The sequence below is a fragment of the Hyperoodon ampullatus genome (assembly GCF_949752795.1).
Source record: "Hyperoodon ampullatus genome assembly, chromosome: 5".
NCBI lineage: Eukaryota > Metazoa > Chordata > Mammalia > Artiodactyla > Ziphiidae > Hyperoodon > Hyperoodon ampullatus.
Window position 1 is genome coordinate 82255645 of NC_136918.1, and position 24789 is coordinate 82280433.

The following is a 24789-nucleotide window of genomic DNA, read 5'->3' on the forward strand; positions in this document are numbered from 1 at the left end:
TCTCATCCAGTCTTACATTCTGCCCCTTGATCCAAGGGGATCTCTCATGATTCATTGCACATATTAACCAAAAGCTGCAATTCTTTTAGTGAATAATCTATTACCTTCCAAAACAGAGATGCTGTTTCCTTGCTTGGGTTTTGGTGAGATCTGATTCTAGTCAATGATCTGTGGGAATGAGAAAAAGTGTGCCCGATCTTGAGGAAGGCAAACATAAACTTGAGTGAGTTCTTTGCATGGTCCTTGGACCAGGGGAGGCCGCTGTCCTCTCTAAAGGGAGGAGGGACTTGATTCTGCTGGTCTAGAGGATTTAGGAAATTTGGGGAGTTAAACCTTCTTAGACTTGTCCACCCAAATATTCCCTGACACTGGGTGTCAGGGTCATACCCCTCCTCTGTCAGAACTCCTTTGGTATAGGACTCATGTTGAGTCTGCACATCAGTCTCGAAGTTCTCTCACTCTTAAAAACAAAAACAAAAAACTGGAGACTAATCTTCGACACAGGCTACCCTATGGCTGCAGGATTAGAGGTGTTGTTTAAATCCTTCTATGGAGGGCTTTATGGCTTTCATAGCTCATTCTTAGTTGATAGTTACCTTACTAGACCAATCATTTTCTTTTTTTAATGTTTCCGATGCAGCCAACAGAACCCTACCTTCTAATTACCACTGTCACCTAATTCTGTCCAATAGCCCATATTACCCCAGACTTAACCTACACTTAGCATTCCAACACACCACAAGTGAAAGTTTTTCTAATTTTGATGTTACAGCATGCCTGGTGTTATTACCAGCCCACTGGTCACCAGCAATGGTGAGTGACTCAGGTCCAGAATTTCTAGGGCTACTTCTAGTACCAATTGTCTTAGCCTGGGCTCTACCCAAAGACTTATGAGCAGGTAGTTTATTTGGGAGTTGATTTCAGGAAATAGAAGCAAGTAACTGCACAGAGTTTCATAGGGAAAGACAAAAAGCCAATATAAGGGAGCATTATTGAGCATTGTTTAGTCATGAAAAACTAGAGTTCAGTCCTGCTGGGATCTTCTAAAGTCGTATGCAATGCCTCACTGAATTGCGAATCTAAGGGCTGACAGTGAAGAGTATTCATCCATCCCATCGGCTCCCATCCCAGATTGATTGAGCGTTACCCCAGAAGTAGTACCTCCACATTATGCAGCTGTACATGAGTTGTGCCGGAAAAGTTCCCACTGCAGACCCACGCTTTGGCACTGGAGAAGTCAGGGGGCAGTAAGCAAGGATGCATAGCATGTCATGGAGGTGAAATGCTATAAGTGCCAACTGAGTTAGAGTCTACCTGGAACAATGTCTTGCAGCTGTGGCTGGGATCAGCAGTGAGGCCATAAAGATACACAGTGGGTCCAAGAAGTATGGGATAGAGGATTCAAACCTAGGCTCGTTTGACTCAATAGCTCAGACATTATCATATATATCATCTCCTGTGAACCAAGACAAAAATTTGATCCCCCCATAATTCTTGTGTCCCCAAAGCTCTTCTTTAGTTTGGGTAAACTTGAAACCATATTTATAACAATAATTAAATATGTAATAGAGTTTTACGAGGTTTTACAGACAGAAATTCAGGATATTTTCCACAAATCTTTCTGTAAGCTGCTGTGTGGCGAAACTCAATATAAAACAACTTTTAAAATAACTGATAATTAGCACACAGTAAGGGTCATACAAATGTACTGACACAAAACCCATGCTTTCTAAGGCTTTTATGAGAACATAATTTTTTTCAAAACCTTTCAGAGCCAGAGTTAACTAGTAAGCATTAATCTCTTAGGTTTTTGAGACATGGCCTATGGACCTGAAGAATAATGTGGCAGAACTAATATTTGTGTTTTGGCAAGACTTTATTTATTTTTTAGAAATGCTGAAAGTGAATCACCCCTTTCAAGCTCAGGGGGATGTAATTAATGAGTTCAAAGAAGATGGAAAAACCTCTCCCAACATTAGAATCAAATAATTTTGATATAAAGAAACAAGCTTTTACATAACTGGAAAAGGCTAAGACTCTACTCAGAACAAGGTCTCCAGACTCTCAGTCCAACTTTCCCCCTGTGCTGTCAAGGATTTAGCATCAGAAGAAGTGAATTTGTCCTGACGCTGCCTCTTACTCAACACGAAACTTAAGCATCCACTTGTCTTCTTTGGCTTCAAGATCTTCACTTGTAATATGGGGATATTTAAGACAGCAATTTCTGTCTCATGAGATTGCTGTAAGGGTTAAAATAGCTAATGTGTATAAAGCTCTGTGCAAATGTTTGTTATTGTGGTTGTAGTGGTTACCAGATCAGCCCTAGATTAACTGTTGGTTTGACTTCTGGAGCTTCTTGCCTTCCTGTTCATTGTTTTCTCCTCCCCTAGCTATTTTCTTGTCCAGCTGACTTCCAGTTTATCAGGGTTATACTGTCCCCTCCTGCACACCCATTATTATTTGCTCTTCTGCACAGCTCTTTTTTATAAGAGGAGCTGATGAACAAATTCATGCTAAGAGGCAAATAAATGATTCTGATTTTTCAATGTTAATCTCCTTCCTCCAAGAAGTATTTAGCCACAAAGAACTGAAGGTCAGAACTGAAAGGACCATACAAACATCAGATAATTCCCCTCTTTTTATAAATGGGAAAAAGACCTAAGCATAGAGTTGAAGAGACTTGCCTAAGGACACAGAACTAGTTGGTAAAAAAGCCTTTTCTCAAACTAATTCTCCTGATTCCCTCTCCGCTGGGATTTTGCTTGAAGTAAAGGAACATTTTGGGAGACTGGTCTGGGGTGAATGCTTATAAAGTTGCCTTTCTCCAAAAAGCCAAGTCACTGGCACACTGAACAAAAAGAAGACCTTGAAACACCCCAAACCCATAAGAATTTTCTCCAAATCTTTTAAGGCAGGGCTTCTCAACCTCAGCTTTATTGACATTTTAGACTGGATAGTGCTTTGTTGAGGAAAGCTGTCCTATGCATTGTAGGATGTCTAGCAGCTTCCCTGGCCTCTACCCAATAGAAAGTAATAGGACTTTCTTCAGTTTTGACAACCAAAAATGTCTCCAAAGATTGTCAGATTCCCTTGAGGACTCACTGATCTGGGTCAGTCTACCAGGCAAGCTATTTAAATTAGCCGAAATGGTAGCCAAACTTCAGAGAAATCCAGAAGGGGCAGCAGAAGAGGGAGATGATGATTATAGCTATGGCTTCAGGACCAACTATAGCACCAGGGCTATAATTTGACCTGCTAATTTTCCTTTTTTAATAGTTCCAGAAATTGTCACCAACCAGAATCCTGAAGAAGCTCTGACTGTATAGGGTGAAACTACCACAATAAACAAGTGAATCTGAATGGCACAAGGGGTGGACCACAGTGGATAGGTAGATGCCCCATCCAGATCCCCTTTATTGGCTGGTGTACCCATCCTTCACCTCCTGTGGTTGGTAACTATTTACAGTTGCCAGAGGCTTGCTCAATGTAAGCCACCTTGCCCAGTGGAGTACACTGCCATCCCATTCTTTGGGAGAGACATTGGCCAATAACTAAGTGACACAAGTACAAAAAGTCAGCTGCCCTTAACTCAAGGTGAGACTGTATGGTATAATTTCTGTGCCAGAACTTCTCTGTGGGATCCAGTTGAAGCAAGTCTCAACTGAGACTACTGTCTTTCATAGCTTTTCCTATTCTACCTTAGTTCTTTCACTTCTCTTTTCTTGAGAGCATCCTCCAAAAATTCAGCTGTATGTATATGAGTATATATTAACATATAAATAAGTATTTTTCTGATTTGGGGCTTTTCTTTTGTAAGTTTGATAATTTGTATTTATAAGGATTTTGTCCATTTCACATTTTAACATATTTTGTTATAAAATTACTCAAATTTCCTCTTTCTAGTATCTGAAGCATGTATTTGTGGTCACCCCCTTTCATTCTTTATATTAGCCATTTCTGTACTTTTTTGTCTTGCTAGGGTTATATAAATTTTAAGTCATTTTGAAGAATAAACATGGGACTTTGTTGCTTTTCTCTTTGATTTCTGCTTAACTCATTTCAGTTCTTATCTTCATTATTTCCTTTTTTCAATTTTAATTAGAGATTTTTTGATATTTTCTTTAACTTCTTGAAATGGATACTTAGTTCATTGATTTTCAGTTTTTCTTATTTTCTAATATATGATTTTCTTAGGCTAGTGGTTTATTTAAAAGTAATTTTTAAAACTGAATATTTAGGAACTTGTCAGCTATATTTACGATCTTTATATCTGATTAATTCCATTGTGATCAGCTAATACAGTTTGTATGACTTCAGTCCTTTGACATTTATTTTATTTTTATTTTTATTTTTTTTGAGATTTGTTGAGTGATGGCCTAGTGTATTGCCTGATTTTGTTAAATGTTTTAGGTGCACTTCAAAATAATGTATCTTCTATAGTTGATCAGTGTATTAGGTCAAATTAGATTCAGTGGTTTAAATTAACTCAAATTTACTATGTTATCAGATCTTTATCTTTACTGATATTTTGTCTGCTTATTCTATCAGTTATCTATAGTGATTGTGGATTTGTGTATTTCTCTTTTTAGTTCTATGAGTTTTGGCATTATATACGTTCAGACTTTGTTATTAGATGCATACACATTTATAATTGTTAAATGTTCCCAGTAAATTTACTCTTTTACCTTTAAGAAATATGGCGCTTGGGTTTCCTTGGTGGCACAGTGGTTGAGAGTCCGCCTGCCAATGCAGGGGACACAGGTTCATGCCCCGGTCCGGGAAGATCCCACATGCCGCGGAGCGGCTGGACCCGTGAGCCATGGCCGCTGAGCCTGCGCGTCCAGAGCCTGTGCTCCACAACGAGAGAGGCCACAACAGTGAGAGGCCCGCGTACCACAAAAAAAAAAAAAAAAGAAATATGGCACTTTTTTGTCCATTATTGCTTTCAGTTCTACTGTGTAGAGCATTTTTAAAGTTATGACAGTTTTATCTTGATTCATGTGTGAATGTTATGCAATTAAACACATTTAAAGGGGTGGGGTGGAAAAGGGAAATGCTGTTTTTTACAGAAGAATGCCAACTACTAAATGCAATGAAAATAATAGGAATAGAAAAATCACCATTTTATAAACAACAGAGTAAAGCAAGAATCATCAATGGATGCTAAAATTGTCAACTGCAATGTTGTTGGGGAACAAGATACTTACAGAGTTTCTAACTATTACCATCGCATTATTTATTAATTGTGAAGTTGGAAGCATTACTATTACAATGGAGAAATCTAGTGGCTACCACCTTAACCAAATAATCAAACTTATCATTAATAATGGGCTAGCCTGATAATCATGTGCCTATTAATGTGATGTACTAGATGGCGACACACTATTACGTATGTAGCATTTCTTAAAAAGTTTTAAACTAAATGTAATCATGAGGAAATCAAGCCAAATCAAAATTTGAGACCTTCTCCAAAAAAGCTGGGGAATTTTTCTAGATTAAAAGATGGTACTTGCCAACTTATTGAAATTCTTGATGGAATCTGTAAACTGTAAATTTACCTTCAAGCAAAGATTTTTCTGTATCCCACACTTTTTAATATGGGGAAAGAGATTGCATGTACACAAATGTAGCTAGCTAAATGGTAAAAAGTTAACTTTGGTGAAGGGTTCATTATACTATTCTTGCAACTTTGGTGGACATTTAACATTTTTTTTTAAAGTAAGAATTAATGGGAAAAAAGAATTTGATTTTAGAAACTAGAAATATCCCAAATAATTTGTTGACAATAGAATGAATAAATGAATTGTGGTCTGTCATTTAATGATATACCTTACAGTAATAAACATAAATTATAGAAATAAGCATTAACATAAATGAACCACAGAAGCATGAAAAATGTCATAAAATAATATGTACATCATGAGTCTACTATTATAAAATTCAAAACCAAGTGAGCTGTATACCATATTTTTACACGGTAAAACTAAGAAAGAAAATCAGGGTAATGCTGAGCAGAGGGAATGTAATGCAATCATGCAGGAATATATAGAAAACATCTAAGGAACGGGTAGTGTTGTATTTCTTAAACTGGTGGTAAGTACATAGGTAGGTGTTCATGCAATTTTTATTCTAAACTATCTGCTGTATATACTTTTTTATAGGTAAGATATAGTTCACAATAATCAATAAAAATTCAGGAATTTCATAAAATTTTGGAGAATGTAACAATTTAAACAGAATATGTGACTTATGAGATTTTATTATCAAGAGCCATTTTTTTTCTAAAGAAGCATGCTCATGTTCTACTTTTTTCCTGACCCCTAACTGTAAGGACCGTTGTTTAGATGGAGTCTGGCTGGGACAGAGAGTAGGAGAATGAAGGAAGGTTAAGAAGTCACTTTTCTTTTCCTTAAACTCTTCGTGGCGATATCCACTTGGATAAACATCCTTTGGAAATGGCTATTTCTCCTGCTTATGCACTTGCAGTCATTTCTTCCCTGTCCTACCAAATCCGGTACTGATTTACTTAGTCAGCTTTTCTGTGCTTTGTATGTGACCCTGAGGGAGAAATGGGACTTGATTCACATCACAACTGTCCTTGAGTTTTACTTTAAAATGTCACTAGAGGGCTTCCCTGGTGGCGCAGTGGTTGAGAGTCCACCTGCCAATGCAATGGACACGGGTTCGTGCCCCGGTCCGGGAAGATCCCACATGCCGCAGAGCGGCTAGGCCCATGAGCCATGGCCGCTGGGCCTGCGCATCCGGAGCCTGTGCTCTGCAACGGGAGAGGCCACAACAGTGAGAAGCCCGCATACCACACACACACACACAAAAAAGTCACTGGAGCTCCTTTTACTTATTATTAACTTTTTCCCCACTTAAATTATTTACTATAGAAAAGATGAGTTAATCTAAGCACTTTCCTAAATTCTGCATGAAGGAAATATTACAGAAAATTTCTTATTTGGTAATATGTATTTAGACCAGAAAATTAAAAATAAGGCAGTATTTATAAAGTTAAGTCATTTCTTATTAATGCATGCAGGTTTTATATGCAATTTAAAAGATTCAGGGGTAGATTAACCTGTGGGATTTGTTTGAATCTTTAGTTTAATGTATTCTCTATCATTAAAGGAAGTTTATCTCTGGTATTTGAAGGTAGACTTCAGTTTGCTTTCAAATTTCTTTCACGAACAGTGAAAATGGAAGAATAATGAACTGCTAGGCAGTTTAAATGCTACCTGATTCTACCATATCTAAATTTCAGAGTACTGTAGGAAGAGGGATGTTGATTCTTTGGAACACAAGTTCCTACCCTGAACAGCAATTCTCAGCTCCAGAATTGGCACTGCAGTTTCTAGGAAAGGATTTTCTGACATTTATTATTCCTGCATTCAGATATTCCTGGTGATGGTTTCACCATATCTGCAATGGTAAGGCCTCCTTCAGTTTAATCAAAAATAGCTTATCTTGCACTTTTGAAATCATAGCAAATGTGAAGGAATAATCATTAAGCCTTTTATTTTTATGAAGTCTTTAGAGATTTGTGGGGAAAGGCAACATGCAGTACTTTGTAAATGTCAGATCTCTTTACAGAAATGCGAAGGAGGTATTGCAGGCTGTCATCTGTTCTTCAGGCTGCCTACTGACCCTCATTGGGAGCTACCAATTCCCAAAGATTCTGTGGCCACTAAAATAAATAGCTCTCTCAGGCACAAAGCAAAATGTTAGACAACATACATCAGAACAGAATCGACTTTAATTATACCATGCAATGTGTTTCATAAAGAAGGAGGGATCTGAAGGGTTAGACATTGAAGGGCAGGTCCAGCTGGCAGGCAGTGAAGGAGAATGTTTCAAAATGACTGTGGCAAATAACCTAAAAAGTGTAGAAAGAAATAACGGGTAAGTTTCAGGCACGTGAAGCAAGAAAAAGGATGCAGTTTTGCAGTGCGGAAGAACAAATGTATGTGAATATTAAAAAATAAAATTTTGGGGCTTCCCTGGTGGCACAGTGGTTGAGAGTCTGCCTGCCGATGCAGGGGACACGGGTTCGTGCCCTGGTCCGGGAAGATCTCACATGCCGTGGAGCAGCTGGGCCCGTGAGCCATGGCCGCTGAGCCTGCACGTCCAGAGCCTGTGCTCCTCAACGGGAGAGGCCACAAGAGTGAGAGGCCCGCGTACTGCAAAAAAATAAAATAAAATAAAAATAAAATTTTGATTGTGCTGCTTTCAGGTACATTTGAGTAGCTTAGAGGATGGGTCTCAAAATAGAGTGATATGGCACTTGTGGCTGTCTCCATCAGCAACTGCCTTATCTTTTGGATTGTCTCATGGGGATGCAGAACATAGTCCTAGGCAAAAAACTACCCACTATGTTTCCTCAGAATTATTATTAATAATAGGTTATTTCACTAACAAAAGGTCCTGCTTTGTATGAAAATATATATGGTCACTTGGGATGTAGATCAAACTATTCATTTATGGTGTAGTGAACAATGTAGTTTTAGTCTCACAAAGCCCAGGAAGTAGCTCTGAGGCTTACTGGATAAATTGACATTAGGTAAGTTATCTAAGTACAGTGAGCTCCAGTTTTACCATTTCTAATTATTACATTCATCAGAAATTTTAACTTGTGGAACCAGATTATAATCAGCAGCACAGAAGTGTACATTATGCTAGCTTTGTAGGTCATCGTGTCTTTTTATTAGTCGTATTTCTTGGGTTTTGTACTAGGTAATTGAATTATTACATTTAAAAAATTTAAATGTCATATTAACCTCAAACCTTCTCCCTTGATTTAGAAACTTTTCTTGATTTGATCAATTTATTATGAACACTTTTTTCAAGTCTAGTAACTCCAAAGCAGTTATTCTTACTTAGTCCTTCTTCCTGCACTCAAAGCCCAATGGTTACTCTATTCTTTTTCATGAACTGTATCCGTCAGCTTTATTTTCTTTTGCGTTCTTAGATTTGTAAGCCTTCAAATCTCAGAAGTAGTTCAGATTAGTCTCCAGTCCAATGTATAAGATTCCTCAAAATGATCTCTTCTAACTGATTCTCTAATGTCTGCCTGAACATGGAAGTCTTAGTCCTTTCCATTCTTAAATAGGTCTAACTTCTAGAATCTTCAGTCTTATAATGAACCAAAGGAGATGGTATGATGTGCTTGGGTCATTACTTTTCTGAGAGTCAGGAGATACTGATCTGTCATTTTTAAATGTGTGACCTTGAAAAAGGTACTGAGCAGCTATGTGTAAGCCTTACTGAAAGTTCATTTTATTTTAATTTTTTAACAGTATTTTTCAAATTTCAAACCTGTTTATTTATCTTGTAGTGCAGTGATTTTCAAAGTGTGGCTCCTAGACCAGTAATAGGGTCAACGTCACCCGGGAACTAGTTAGAAAACTTGATAATCTACCTCCCATAGCTACTGAAACAGAAATTTGGGGATGGGATCCAGCAATCTATGTTTTAGAAAGTCTTCCAGGTGATTTTAGTGTGCACTAGAGTTTGAGAACCCCTGCCTTAGTTGTTTGTAAAATGAATTCAGAGGATTAAGACTTCCATTTAAAAATATACTATAGAATAATAAAAAGATTGCAAAAAAAAGAAACCTGAACTACTATGAAATTAAGAAACATGGTCTAAATAATCCTTGGATGAAAAAGGAAACACAAAACAGAAAATTCAGAAACTTTAAAATGAAAAAAAGATTATGTAAGTATTATATTTCATGTTTTTGGATGTTATTGTAAGTGGTCATTTTATATTTAATTCTCTGATTATTTGTGGCTGGTAGGTAGAAAACATCTGTAAAATGACTTTATTTTCTGCAATTTTGCCTAACTTAATTATTAGTATTAATAGCTATTTTTAAAATTCCTTACAGTTTCTACATACATGATTATGTCATCTGTGAATAAAGACAGTTTTACTTCTTTCTTCCCCTACTTTATGCCTTGCCTTTTTGTTTTCTTGCCTTATTTTACTGACAAGGAACTTCAGTGGTGAAAATGAGCACCAAAATAAATTAATGATTGTGAAAGTTCTATAATATTAGAATGTTGACATTGTTTATTATTCCCTGTGTATGTCAGCAGAATTGGATAGCAGTCAGTAAATATAGGAAAGCTTCTCATAGCATAGCAGGTATGTGTTCCTGAAGAGAGCATAATTCATAGTTATGATTTTTGAAGGTTCTAATTTGGCCTAAGCCACTTCCTAGTTTCATAGTTTTTAGGACTTACTTAAACTTTTTTTAATGTTTATTTATTTATTCGTTTATTTATTTGGCTGCACCAGGTTTTAGTTACAGCACGTGGGATCTTCGTTGCCACATGAAGGATCTTCACTGCGGCATGCAGGATCATTTTAGTTGTGGCATGTGGTTTCTTAGTTGCGGCATGTGGGATCTAGGGATCGAACCCTGACTAGGGATCAAACCCCGGGCCCCCTGCATTGGGAGCACAGGGTCTTAACCTCTGGACCACCAGAGAAGTCCCAGGACTTATTTAAGATTTTAAAGATGCAGTTACATGGAGAAAATTATGTTTGCCTTATAACATGTTCTAACTATGAGTCTTTCAGATTCAAGTTACAGAAATCCAACTTAGCTAGTTTAAGTTACAAGCATAAAAAATGAAATCTATTTACTGCTGAAAAAATTTGCAGCACGTCTGCCTTTAGGCCAGTTGGTGTTTCCAGACCTCACTCTCTCCCCACTCCTCAGATTTGCGCAGCAGGCTCTCTGTATGTAGTAGCGAGTAAGACTCCCAGGGGCTCCAGGCTAACATGTGCCTTAAAGAGAGGGCGCTTCTTTCCTGATAATTCTAGTAAAATCCCGAGATATGATGCATGTGGCCAGGAAACGTCATGCTCTGATTGCCCATGTCTGGGTTGCCTGTGCTTTCTTGGAACCAGAGGGGAAATTCAGTGCCATGTGAACTACAGGTCTAAGAGAGGGAAAGGGGTAGTTCACCAAGAGAGGATGCAGTTTTTATTATCAAAAGGAAGGAGAAAGGATTCTGGGAAAGCGAATAAACAGAAAGCAATAAAAATAGATCACTACTAAACATATTTGTTCTTTTGAAACAGGTTATCACTAACTACCACCACAACGTATCACCTCTGATTCTTAGAATCTGTAGAAGGATTTTATATATTTTTTTTTCTTTTTTTTTTTTTTGTGGTACGCGGGCCTCTCACTGTTGTGGCCTCTCCCGTTGCGGAGCACAGGCTCTGGACGCGCAGGCTCAGCGGCCATGGCTCACGGGCCCAGCCGCTCTGCGGCATGTGGGATCTTCCCAGACCGGGGCACGAACCCGTGTCCCCTGCATAGGCAGGTGACTCTCAACCACTGCACCACCAGGGAAGCCCTTTAATATATTTTTTAAAATTTATCTTATTTATTTATTTTTGGCTGCATTGGGTCTTCGTTGCTGCGCATGGGCTTTCTCTAGTTGCGGCAAGTGGGGGCTACTCGTCGTTGCGGTGCACGGGCTTCCCATTGCGGTGGTTTCTCATGTTGCAGAGCACAGGCTCTAGGCGTGTGGGCTTCAGTAGTTGTGGCTCGCAGGCTCTAGAGCACAGGCTCAGTAGGTGTGGCACATGGGCTTAGTTGCTCCACAGCATGTAGGATCTTCCTGGACCAGGGCTCCAACCCATGTCCCCTGCAGTGGCAGGTGGATTCTTAACCATTGCACCACCAGGAAAGCCTCTGTAGAGGAGTTATAATACTTATTTTATAAAATCTATGTCTCTCTCCTATTTGCTATGGAATGTGACAAAATGTAGGTTCTTCACAAGGATTACATTTAACTTTTTGGAGAAGAATCTTAAGACTCTAAGGTTTCTTGTCTTTATCTTTCACATCTGCATCTTATTCTAATGATCTCCCATCATTTGACATCATTTCCCTCTTGCTTCCCCTCTACCTCTACAGAATGATTTTTGCATCTTTCTGTAGCTTAATCTATGAGGGCTTGCTACAATAAACAGTAATGGTGTCAAGCTCCTTTCTGAGCCATTGCTGCCATGGAGGTGGCAAATGGTGTTAATGATTTTATGTTGTAGCAGAAATTTTAGGTCGAAGACTCCAAGCAGAAGGGACTTTTTCTCCAAAGTGGGTCCAAAGCATACATCTTATCACCACAGAACACACACACCAAAAAACCAACCATGACAAAAGAAAACACAGGTATAAATTTTTTCAGTGTACATGGGAAAAGGCAGCATCTCCCTCATATCTTGTCTTTTGCAGAGCATATTGAAGTGGAACAAAGATTTCTGTAAAAATAATTTAGTAAATTATTTAGCCCTCAAATTTTATATTTTAGGTATTAAAGAGATAACTGGTAATTGGAGTTCAGAATTAAGGAATGGATCATTTCAGCTTGTCACGCTGGAGAGCATTCTGACTGGAGCATACTGTTCCTTTAGCTGTACTATTTAAAGGTCATTCCCAGTTTTCTAACATACAGAGTGCAGAAACAACTATCAGAGAGCATTATACACTCCTATTTTTTGTGTATGTAGGAAACTTCAGAGTTCTCACTTCAGATTATGGGTTCAGACATTTTCAGCAAATCTCTTGTTTCCCTAAAACCCTGATTTTAAAAAAGAAACCAATTTTATTGTTTTTGTATGTAAATATTTGGACAATACTTGATACTCAGAGAAGAGAGTCTAGTGTCTAGGTAGGCAAAGCCAGAAAAACAGCATTACTTTCAGCATTCCTTCATTGATTATTTCTTCTGAGTTACTTCTGAATGATTCAGTTTCTTAAAGAACTCAGAGTCTAGGGAGGTATTTCTTTATAGCATAAATAGTGGGTACAGTAGGATATACCCCAGTGCTTTGTTATTCCCAAATTTCTTTCTTTTTCAAGTAAGCCAAATGAAACATAATGAAAAATAAATAAGTAGAAATAAGGTAAAAAATAACTCATGTTCAGAAATGGTGGGTCAATGCAAATCTGGATCCCTTAACTAGATAGATGACCTCATAACTAGGAGTAGTTGTACATGAGCCATGAATTTTAACCTTGCAGATACGTCTTTACTCTGAATTCCATGCAAGGCAAATTGAGTTATCTCTGTCACCATGAGGAGAAACCCTATTTCTATGTCAGGGTTTAAAGAAGAAAAAGGAAGCAAACCTTTCTCCTTTTGCTGCTAGTTCACTATGACACTGGCTGAGAAATAGTTTGAAGAAGAATTGGTTAATTTTCATTGGAATTAACATGAACAATCTTTCTTAAGGGTCCCTGATTTTATGATCGCTTTTATAGTTATCTAGTCTTTTAGGGTACCATATGCTCTCTTCCCTTTCACATTCTAAGGCTTAACTTTCTCATAAATATGAACAAGAGCTTCAGGGACTTAAGTGCTCTCACCATGAGGATATACAGAATTATGGACTGTGAAATCATCTTTCTTTCTCAAGATAGCTTTAGGTAATTTATGGGACAAATTTTTTCTCTTACCCCTTACTTTATAATTTATTTCATTTTCCTAGTCATTTCTATAAGCCATTTAAAATTATATTTTTTAAATAAAGAAGATAAAAATATCTAAAGTCACTTCATAATCTTGAGTCTCACTTTTCCCCAGTATGTTAAATTGAGATGCATGAGTATCTGACTTACTAAAAGTTGGTATAAATTCATTATAAACCATTTGCGTATAACTTAGAATGTCTTTTCTTTTCTTTTTTTTTTTTTTAAGATGTTGGGGGTAGGAGTTTATTAATTAATTTATTTATTTTTGCTGTGCTGCATCTTCATTTCTGTGCAAGGGCTTTCTCTAGTTGTGGAAAGTGGGGGCCACTCTTCATCGCGGTGCGTGGGCCTCTCACTATTGCGGCCTCTCTTGTTGCGGAGCCCAGGGCTCCAGACGCGCAGGCTCAGTAGTTGTGGCTCACAGGCCTAGCTGCTCCGCGGCATGTGGGATCCTCCCAGACCAGGGCTCGAACCCATGTCCCTTGCATTAGCAGGCAGATTCTCAACCACTGCACCACCAGGGAAGCCCAGAATGTCTTTTCTTTATGTTATAGTGGTGCTTAAGTTCTAAAACTGGTATATAAAATCATCTTTAACCTTTGATTTATCTGAAATGTAACTATAAAATTGAACTGTATATGTAAAAACATTTTCTGAGAACAAAAAATATTCCCTGACTTCTATTTCGAGATGGCAGGAACGCTTCTCATCCACAATGCAGTGGAAATGGCTCACTGCCTTTTCCTAATCAGCTGTTTGGTGGGTGGTATAATCAGAGGATTCCACCCAGAAGAAATTAAAGGTTAAGTTTATGACTGTAGTAAATGTACAAACAGAATGAAAATCAACAACTTTCCTTGGGAAACTCTGCCAGGTGCTTCCCAAATACAGATTCACCTGAGTCTGGCTCTTGTTTTAAAATTCTTAGTCTGTGAAGAGGGGTGGGGGGTGCGGGGAAGTGCTAGGAACTTTGTGCTTAGTCCAATGGTAGTAGTTATGATACCATATTTAACTGCTTTATTATTTATCTCTCCCTCCTAGTGTACTAAGCATTTTAGGTCAAGATTATGTTCAGTTCATGATGGTATCCACAGTTCCAAGAACAATAACTAGCACATAGAAAGGCGAATTAAATATTGGTTAATCAGTGAGCTGGGATTGGAGAGTAACCTAAGTAGGACGGTGAGCATGAAAGTTGGAGAATTTCAATAAGAGAGGCTCAAAAATCTCAGGAACTGCAAAGGTCTGTGGTGGCTTATAGGGAATTAATTTGTCCTTGGCTATCTGCCTGGTTGCCCCCTCTCTCTTCTGTGACCACCCCTACTTAGCTTTCTAACTTGGCCTAGTTTCCTTTCCAGCAGAATAGAGTGCCATGTTTCTGTGCCTAAAGCAATCACAGAGACGTTCTGAGATTTTTGAAGTGACTTTTCTAATAGTAACAATGAGGAAATATATACGAGTACTAGAGCCTCCTGATATAAGTTTATTCTTTAGAACTTATACTTAGATTATAAACAGCAAGACTGTTCTGCACATCCATGCTGACTCTTTCCATCCACAAAAGACTGATGGAGGACTCATTTGTATTTGGTAGGGAACTCTAGAGTAGCCTTTCTGAGCATTTCATTGTAGGAACTGGACTAGGGCTGGTAACTCAAAAGTGAAAGTAGAGAGATGAGGAGTGAAGTTGGGACCCAGATAATAAATAGAATTGTGTTCCCTAATTCAAGTAGCTGTGTGTGTGTGTATGTGTGCTTGTGCATGTGTAGGCAAGGACGGCAAAAAAATGAAAGAAATGATCACATTATTAGACCCTCTTACTTCTCACCCACCCTGTTTCAGCTCTGCTACCAGAGATCCCACCTGAGAGTTACCTTTGTGTGAGCAGATATTGCTTGGTCTGAGTAAAAGGAGAAAAAGAGGAGACAGAATAGAGCCCCAACTGGCAGTGAGGAGGCGAGAGGATTACCTATGATTTCCAGGGGCCCGAGCACATGTAAAGCACACAAATGCAACCCACACATGAGAGTTAAACATTTAAGCATAGCTTCCTCTCATGTATACTTGGTTATGGGAGTTTGTATCAAAACCTTTGTGGAGGCATCACTGAGAAGCTGCTCCTCTGTTATTCCCAGAATTGCCTTCACATATTCACTCTCTTCCAAATTTATCACCACATGATGGCCTTGGGTTACACTTTTCTTGTTAGAATGATGCTCCATTTATATAGCTGTCTGGAAAGGCGTGAATGAGAGGCAATGTATTTTGCCTTTACTGCCTTATCTTATTGTTTCTTCATATCATTTAACAACCCTGTATCAATAGGTCAGTATTTCCTAAAAACTTGGGAGTAATTAAAGAGTTACAATAGTGAGTTTACATGATCACATCACAAAAACTTAACATTGGGTATTTGACGTGCCTGTTTATAAAAACTTACATCACTGAAAGGCTGTAATTGGCCCAGCTTGGGCCAGCTCTGTCCACCAGATCATTCAGATATGGCCAACAAAGCACAGCACTTTGCTTCAGCCATCCAGTTCCCCAACTCTTTTCCTTGGCCACTCAGCCATGTACAGGGTGTTGGACTCATTTTGAACTTGGTAGCTTCCCCTTGGTTGCTCTATCACTACATCTTAGGACAGTCCCTGGCACATAGAAGGTGTCCAGTATTTCCTAATAGCATGAATGAACTTGGTAGCTTCCTCTGGAACTAAATGTTTATAACAGTCTGAAAGAAGAGGGGTTCTGTTTTCAAAAGAAAAGGGAGGTATTGGGTAGACAGTACCCATACTGAGAAAAGAAAGAAACAAACAAAAAACCCAAAACGAAAAATTTCCACCACCAAGCCACTGGGATTTCCCTCTGACTACCCATCTCTCCAGGCTCCAGACTCTAGCCTTCCAGCACATTATTCAACCTTTTTTTGTTCCTCTTTACCTTTCTCCTTTTTCCTGCTATACCCTCAAATTCCTATTACCTTATTAGGTTAATTATCTCTTTCTCTCTTGCTAGACAATACTCTTAACATTTTACTCCTTTCATTTAATACAGATGAACAAGGCAGTTTCTTAAATTTAAACCAGAGAAACTCTAGTACCAGTTGTTCAAATAATTGAATGATTTTCTCATTAATATGTTTTATCAGGCCTTACTGAACTCTAACTTAGTGCCAGCCTGGACTCTTACCCAGAGATAAAGGCAACATTAAGACTGATTTATATGTTATAATCTAAGAAGGAGACCAAAATAAAAACAGATAATTTATTGGTATGTGATACACCAGTGGTAGAAATACTCACTGGGCATTATGTGTACACTGAGGAACTTGGCAATAAGCATCTGGTTGGCTTCTGGAGAAGATGACAACTGAGTTAAGTCTAAAAGGGAATTAAGACTAATCCAGAGGAAGGAGATGGATGGTTTTGATAGAGATAGGAAAAATTATTGCAAATAGGGCCAATGAGTGAAGGGGAGAAATAGCATGGTCCGTATGAGTACAACGGTTTATCATCACTGAAATATAATTTGAGAGGAAAGGACTCATGGGATAAGAAAGCATAGTGATAGGCAGAGATAAGCTTGTGAAGTGCCTTTTATGTCACATTGAGTAGCTTGACCTTTATACTGTAGATTTTTTAAGGAGGGGGCTAAATATATTACTTGGGTGACAGAGTTGGATATGGACCTAAAGAAAAAAGGAATAGCAGTCAAGAGAGGTATTCATTACTTAAGTTAGGGAAGTGATAGCAAGGATGGAGCTGGTAGGAGTTGGATTGGTTAATTATTTAGAAGATAAAATCTGTACAATTTAATGGCTGAGTTTGTTGAGCCCAGGGAGGGGTTATCTAAAGAGGGTTGCCTATGGTAGTGACTGACTGGATATTATAAAGATGGAGGAGATAACTTCCTTTCAGATCCTTGGAAGAAATTTCATTGTTATCGCCCATTAAGATGCAAATCCATTTTTTTTTGTTTTGGAGAAAAGTTAGCAACTGTCTTTTTAAAAATATGTTTTCAGTGGTTGTTTTGGAATCTGCCCAAGGCAAAATTGTGTACTTGATATATTGGCCAGTATTTAACGTGGAATACATCAATATTTCCAATCACAATAAATATACTATAAAGACAAGTTCAATGCTTATCTTAATTGGCTAACAGATAATCAGGCTCATGGTGCTGTTTAATCCATTAGCATTAATAAGGTAGAAGTAGGTTTTATCAATACTGACACTTGTTCAGATCCCTAGGTTCGGAACAATAAGAATTTACAACCACAGCCAGTGCTTCTCCATTAACAGCCGTGTGTTAACCTGAATTGTTTCAAACTCTAAAATTCTGTCGTATCACACTGTAAAATTTACTGCCAATATTTCACTAGGTTGGTAGTGTGGTCTGTGCACAGTAGCATCTGTGTTCCCCGTGAGCTTGTTTAAAATGCAGAATCTTAGGCCCCACTCCAGGCCTACTGAATCAGGACCTGCATTTTAGCATAACTCCCAGATGATTCATTTATGCATTAAAATTTGAGAAGCACTTTACCAGGATGTTGGTTTGTCTGAACATAAAAATTACACGGAGGACTTCGAGCAGAGGATCTTGAATCAGAATAACTCTCCTTACCCTGAGAAAACCATAATTCAAAAAGAGTCATGTACCAAAATGTTCATTGCAGCTCTATTTACAATAGCCCAGAGATGGAAACAACCTAAGTGTCCATTATCAGATGAATGGATAAAGAAGATGTGGCACGTATATACAATGGAATATTACTCAGCCATAAAAAGAAATGAAATTGAGCTATTTGTAATGAGGTGGATAGACCTAGAATCTGTCATACAGAGTGAAGTAAGTCAGAAAGAGAAAGACAAATACCGTATGCTAACACATATATATGGAATTTAAGAAAAAAAAAATGTCATGAAGAACCTAGGGGTAAAACAGGAATAAAGACACAGACCTACTTGAGAATGGACTTGAGGATATGGGGAGGGGGAAGGGTAAGCTGTTAAAAAAAAAAAAAAGAATAACTCTCCTGCTGAAAACAATGATAAACTTTGGAAAATTGCTTTAAGACATTGGAAAGCAACCACAAACAAGGAGACACTGGAGTAATTAGACTCTTAAATAAAGAGAACCACCCAGAGCAAGATCTGCATTTATACAACTTTGCTCTGAGGCTACTACCCAGTCAGTACAGTATGCTGGCAGGTAAAGGTCAAGGAGAAAACCAAAATCCTATTGACCTGAGGAATTCAGAGATGTCAACATGGCTGGAAAGAAAATAAAATTCCACAAAGTAGGGAGCCACAGAAGGAACCCCAAATTTTGATATAAACCATACTCAAATCTTCAGCTGATTTCTAAAACGTACTCACAGGGATTGAATCTCCAAGTAACCAGAGGAAAAACAACATATGAAAAAAATGGAGGAATTTGATAGAGGTATTAGCCACAGAGGCAACAAGGAAGACAGAATTTATTAATATTTCATATTCTTTTTTTGTTATTTTCTGGTCTTGTCTTTATTACTGTCCTCCTTCTACTTACATTGGTGTATTACTTTGCTCTACTTTTCTAGCCTTGGAAAGTGAAAACTTAGGTCATTGATTTTCTACCTTTCTCTTTCCTAATATAATCATGAAAGATTAATACATTTCACGTACGTACTCCTTTGGCTGCATCCCACAAGTTTTGTTTTGTTGTAATTTCTTTACCATTCAGTTTGGACTATTTTCTAATTTACCTGTGATTTATTCTTTGACCCATAGATTATTTAGATATGTGTCTTTCAATTTCTGATGGGATTTTCTTAGATAGAATGCTGTTTATTTCAAATTTACTATCATTGTGGTAGTAGAACATACTTTGTATGATATTCGCTGATTTAAATTTATAGAGACTGGTGTCATGATCTAAGACAGGACCTATGATAAATGTACCATGTCCACTTAAACAGATTTTGTATCCTGAAGTGGTTGATTATACTATTGCATAAATATAAATTCAATAAAAATGTTTGAGAATGCTTCTCAGACCTTTTATGTATTTACTGATATTTGTCTAGTATTCTATCAATCGATGAGAGAAGACTGTTAAAATCTCCATTTATGATTGTGGAATTAACTAGTCTTCCTTTAATTCTGTCAATTTTTGACTCATGCAATTTGAAGTTACTAATTAGGTACATCTATATTTCTGATCATTATGTCTTCCTGATGATATAGCTCTTTAATATTATTCGTTTCTATCTGTGGTAATACTCTTTATCTTAAAGTCTATTTTATTTTACATAAATATGGTTACCAGCCTTCTTATAATTACTGTTTGTGTAATATTTTATATATATACATATATATTTCTTATTTACTTCCAACATATCTGTGCATTATTCTAAAAGTGTCTCTTTAGACAGTGTACACTTAGGCTTGTCTCTTGTCAATATTAATAAATTCGGCTTCCTGATTAGCCTGTTTTGTCTAGTAACATTATAATTAATTAATGATATGCTTGGATTTAGCTCTATTTTGTTATTTGTTTCTGTTCATCTCTTTTTTTCTCCATTCTGTTGGGTTATTTGAATATATTTAAAGCCATTTAATTTATCTATTAGCTTTTTAGCTGTCCTTCTGAATATCTTCTGGCAGTTACTCTGTGGATTAGATGTATATCCTTAATTTTTATAGTCTACTTTTTGTATTATTATACTACTGCATATAAAATGTAGAAACCGGGGGACTCTATAGGTCTATTTACCCCATCAGCCAACCCGCTCTAGCTGTCATACATACATTATGAAGTTCACAACAAAGCATAACTTTTGCTTTAAGTAATCTATGAATATATTTTTTAAACAAATTAAGAGGAAATAACATCTTTTGTGTTTATGTTTATTTGCCATTTCCAATGTTCTTTATTCCTTCTTGAATATCTGAATTTCTATTTGGAATTATTTTCATTCAGCTTGAACAATTTCACTAAACATTTTTGGTAATAAATGTTTGACAAATTCTCATATTTTTCTATTTTTGAAATTGTAGTACATTGATTTTTCTTCCCAGAACCTTGAGAATGTAATCTCATTGTCTCTTGCCTCTGTAGATTCTGATGAGATGTTAACAGCTATGTAAATTGGTCTCCTCCTGAATAAAATATGTCATAGTCCCCTGCTGTTTTCAAGATGCTATCTTTATCTTTGGTATCAACAAGTTAACTATATGCATAAGTATGGTTTTATTCATCTTTATGTGGCTTGAAACTTTCTAAGGTTCTTAAAACTGTAAATTTATATCTTTTACCAGACTTGGAAAAATTTGGCATGATACTAAAATATTTTTTCTGCCTTGTTCTCTTTCCTCTCACATTGTAATCTACTTATTTTGATTTATTGATCTATTTTTTATTGAAGTATAATTGTTTTACAATGGTGTGTTAGTTTCTGCTTTATAACAAAGTGAATCAGCTATACATATACATATATCCCCATATCTCCTCCCTCTTGCATCTCTCTCCCATCCTCCCTATCCCACCCCTCTAGGTGGTCACAAAGCACAGAGCTGATCTCCTGGTGCTCAGCAGCTGCTTCCCACTAGCTACCTATTTTACATTTGGTAATATTTATAAGTCCATGCAACTCTCTCACTTCAACCCAGCTTACCCTTCCCCCTCTCCATGTCCTCAAGTCCATTCTCTATGGCTACATCTTTATTCCTGTCCTGCCCCTACATTCTTCAGAAACTTTTTCTTTTTTTTTTAGATACCATATATATGTGTTAGCATACAGTATTTGTCTTTCTCTTTCTGACTTACTTCACTTTGTATGACAGACTCTAGGTCCATCCACCTCACTACAAAAACTCAATTTTGTTTCTTTTTAGGGCTGAGTTATATTCCATTGTATATATGTGCCACATCTTCTTTATCCATTCATCTGTCAATGGACACTTAGGTTGCTTCCATATCCTGGCTATTGTAAATAGAGCTGCAATGAACATTGTGGTACATGAGTCTTCTTGAATTATGGTTTTCTCAGGGTATATGCCCGGTAGTGGGATTGCTGGATTGTATGGTAGTTCTATTTTTAGTTTTTTATTTCTTGATGAATCTGGCTAATGGTTTATCAATTTTGTTTATCTTCTCAAAGAACCAGCTATTAGTTTTATTGATCTTTGCTATCATTTCCTTCATTTCTTTTTTATTTATTTCTGATCTGATCTTTATGATTTCTTTCCTTCTGCTGACTTTGGAGTTTTTTTGTTCTTCTTTCTCCAATTGCTTTAGGTGTAAGGTTAGGTTGTTTATTTGAGACATTTCTTGTTTCTTGAGGTAGGATTGTATTGCTATAAACTTCCCTCTTAGAACTGCTTTGGTGCATCCCATAGGTTTTGGGTCATTGTGTTTTCATTATCATTTGTTTCTAGGTATTTTTTTATTTCCTCTTTGATTTCTTTAGTGATCTCTTGATTATTAAATAATGTATTGTTTAGCCTCCATGTGTTTGTATTTTTTACAGATTTTTTCCTGTAATTGATATCTAGTAACATACCATTGTGGTCAGAAAGATACTTAATACGATTTCAATTTTCTTACATTTACCAAGGCTTGATTTTTGACCCAAGATATGATCTATCCTGGAGAATGTTCCATGAGCACTTGAGAAGAAAGTGTATTCTGTTGTTTTTGGATGGAATGTCCTATAAATATCAATTAAGTCCATCTTGTTTAATGTATCATTTAAAGCTTGTGTTCCCTTATTTATTTTCATTTTGTATGATCTGTCCATTGGTAAAACTGGGGTGTTAAAGTCCCCTACTATGATTGTGGTACTGTCGATTTCTCCTTTTACGGCTGTAAGCATTTGCCTTATGTATAGAGGTGTTCCTATGTTGGGTGCATAAATATTTACAATTGTTATACCTTCTTGGATTGATCCCTTGATCATTATGTAGTGTCCTTCTTTGTCTCTTGTAATAGTCTTTATTTTAAAGTCTATTTTGTCTGATACAAGAATTGTTACTCCATCCCTCTTCTGATTTCCATTTGCATGGAATATCTTTTTCCATCCCCCTCACTTTCAGTCTGTATGTGTCCCTAGGTCTGAAGTGGGTCTCTTGTAGACAGTGTCTTCTTTTTGTATCCATTCAGCCAGTCTATGTCTTTTGGTGGGAGCATTTAATCCATTTACATTTGAGGTAATTATCGATATGTGTATTCCTATTACCATTTTCTTAATTGTTTTGGGTTTGTTATTGTAGGTCTTTTCCTTCTCTTGTGTTTCCTGCCTAGAGAAGTTCCTTTAGCATTTGTTATAAAGCTGATTTGGTGGTGCTGAATTCTCTTAGCTTTTGCTTGTCTCTAAAGGTTTTAATTTCTCCATTGAATCTGAATGAGAACCTTTCTGGGTAGAGTAATCTTGGTTGTAGGTTTTTCCTTTTCATCACTTTAAATATATCTTGCCACTCCCTTCTGGCTTGCAGAGTTTCTGCTGAAAGATCAGTGGTTAACCTTATGCGGATTCCCTTGTGTGTTATTTGTTGTTTTTCCCTTGCTGCTTTTAATATTTTTTCTTTGTATTTAATTTTTGACAGTTTGATTAATATGTGTCTTGGCATGTTTCTCCTTGGATTTATCCTGTATGGGACTCTCTGCGCTTCCTCGACTTGATTGACTAGTTTTCCTTTCCCATGTTAGGGAAGTTTTCAACTATAATCTTTTCAAATATTTTCTCAGTCCCTTTCTTTTTCTCTTCTTCTTCTGGAACCCCTATAATTCGAATGTTGGTGCATTTAATGTTGTCCCGGAGATCTCTAAGACTGTCCTCAATTCTTTTCATTCTTTTTTCTTTATCCTTCTCTGCAGTAGTTATTTCCACTATTTTATCTTTCAGGTCACTTATCTGATCTTCTGCCTCAGTTATTCTATTGATTCCTTCTAGAGAATTTATAATTTCATTTATTATGTTGTTCATCATTGTTTGTTTGCTCTTTAGTTCTTCTAGGTCCTTGTTAAATGTTTCTTGTATTTTCTCCATTCTATTTCCAAGATTTTGGATCATCTTTACTATCATTATTCTGAATTCTTTTTCAGGTAGACTGCCTATTGCCTCTTCATTTATTTGGTCAGGTGGGTTTTTACTTTGCTCCTTCATCTGCTGTGTGTTTCTCTGTCTTCTCAGTTTGCTTCACTTACTGTGTTTGGGGTCTCCTTTTCGCAGGCTGCATGTTTTTAGTTCCTGTTGTTTTTCTTGTCTTCCCCCAGTGGCTAAGGTTGGTTCAGTGGGTTGTGTAGGCTTCCTGGGGGAACGGGACTAGTGCCTGTGTTCTGGTGGATGAGGCTGGATCTTGTCTTTCTGGTGGGCGGGACCACGTCCAGTAGTGTATTTTGGGGTGTCTGTGACCTTCTTATGGTTTTAGGCCGCTTCTCTACTAATGGGTGTGGTTGTGTTTCTGTCCTGCTAGTTATTTGGCATAGGGTGTCCAACACTGTAGCTTGCTCGTCATTAAGTGGAGCTGGGTCTTACCTTTGAGATGGAGATCTCTGGGAGAGTCTTCACCATTTGATATTATGTGGAGCCGGGAGGTCTCTGTTGGACCAATGTCCTGAACTCTGCTCTCCCATGTCAGAGGCACCAGCCTGACACCCCGCCAGAGCATCAAGACCCTGTCAGCCGCATGGCTCAGAGGATAAGGGAGAAAGAAAGAAAGAAAGAAAAAAGTAAAATAAAGTTATTAAAATAAAAAATAATTATTAAATATTAAAAAAATTAAGAAGTAATGAAAGAAAGAGAGAAAGAAAGAAGACAGCAACCAAACCAAAAAACCAATCCACCAATGATAACAAGTACTAAAAACTATATTAAAAAAAAAAAAAAAAACAGAGAGAACCCTAGGACAGATGGCAAAATCAAAGCTATAAAGACAAAATCACACAAAGAAGCAGACACATACACACTCACAAAAAGAGAAAAAGGAAAAAATATATTTTTTAAAAGGAAGAGAGCAACCAAATCAATAAACAACTCTTCCAATTATGATAAGCTCTAAATACTAAACTAAGATAAGCATAAAACCAAATACAAATTAGATGCAGTAAGCAAACCCCAAGTCTACAGTTGCTCCCAAAGTCCACTGCCTGAACTTTAGGATGATTCCTTGTCTATTCAGGTATTCCTGAGATGCAGGGTACATCAGGTTGATTGTGGAGATTTAATCCTCTGCTCCTGAGGCTGCTGGGAGAAATTTCCCTTTCTCTTCTTTGTTCACACAGTTCCTGGGGTTCAGCTTTGGATT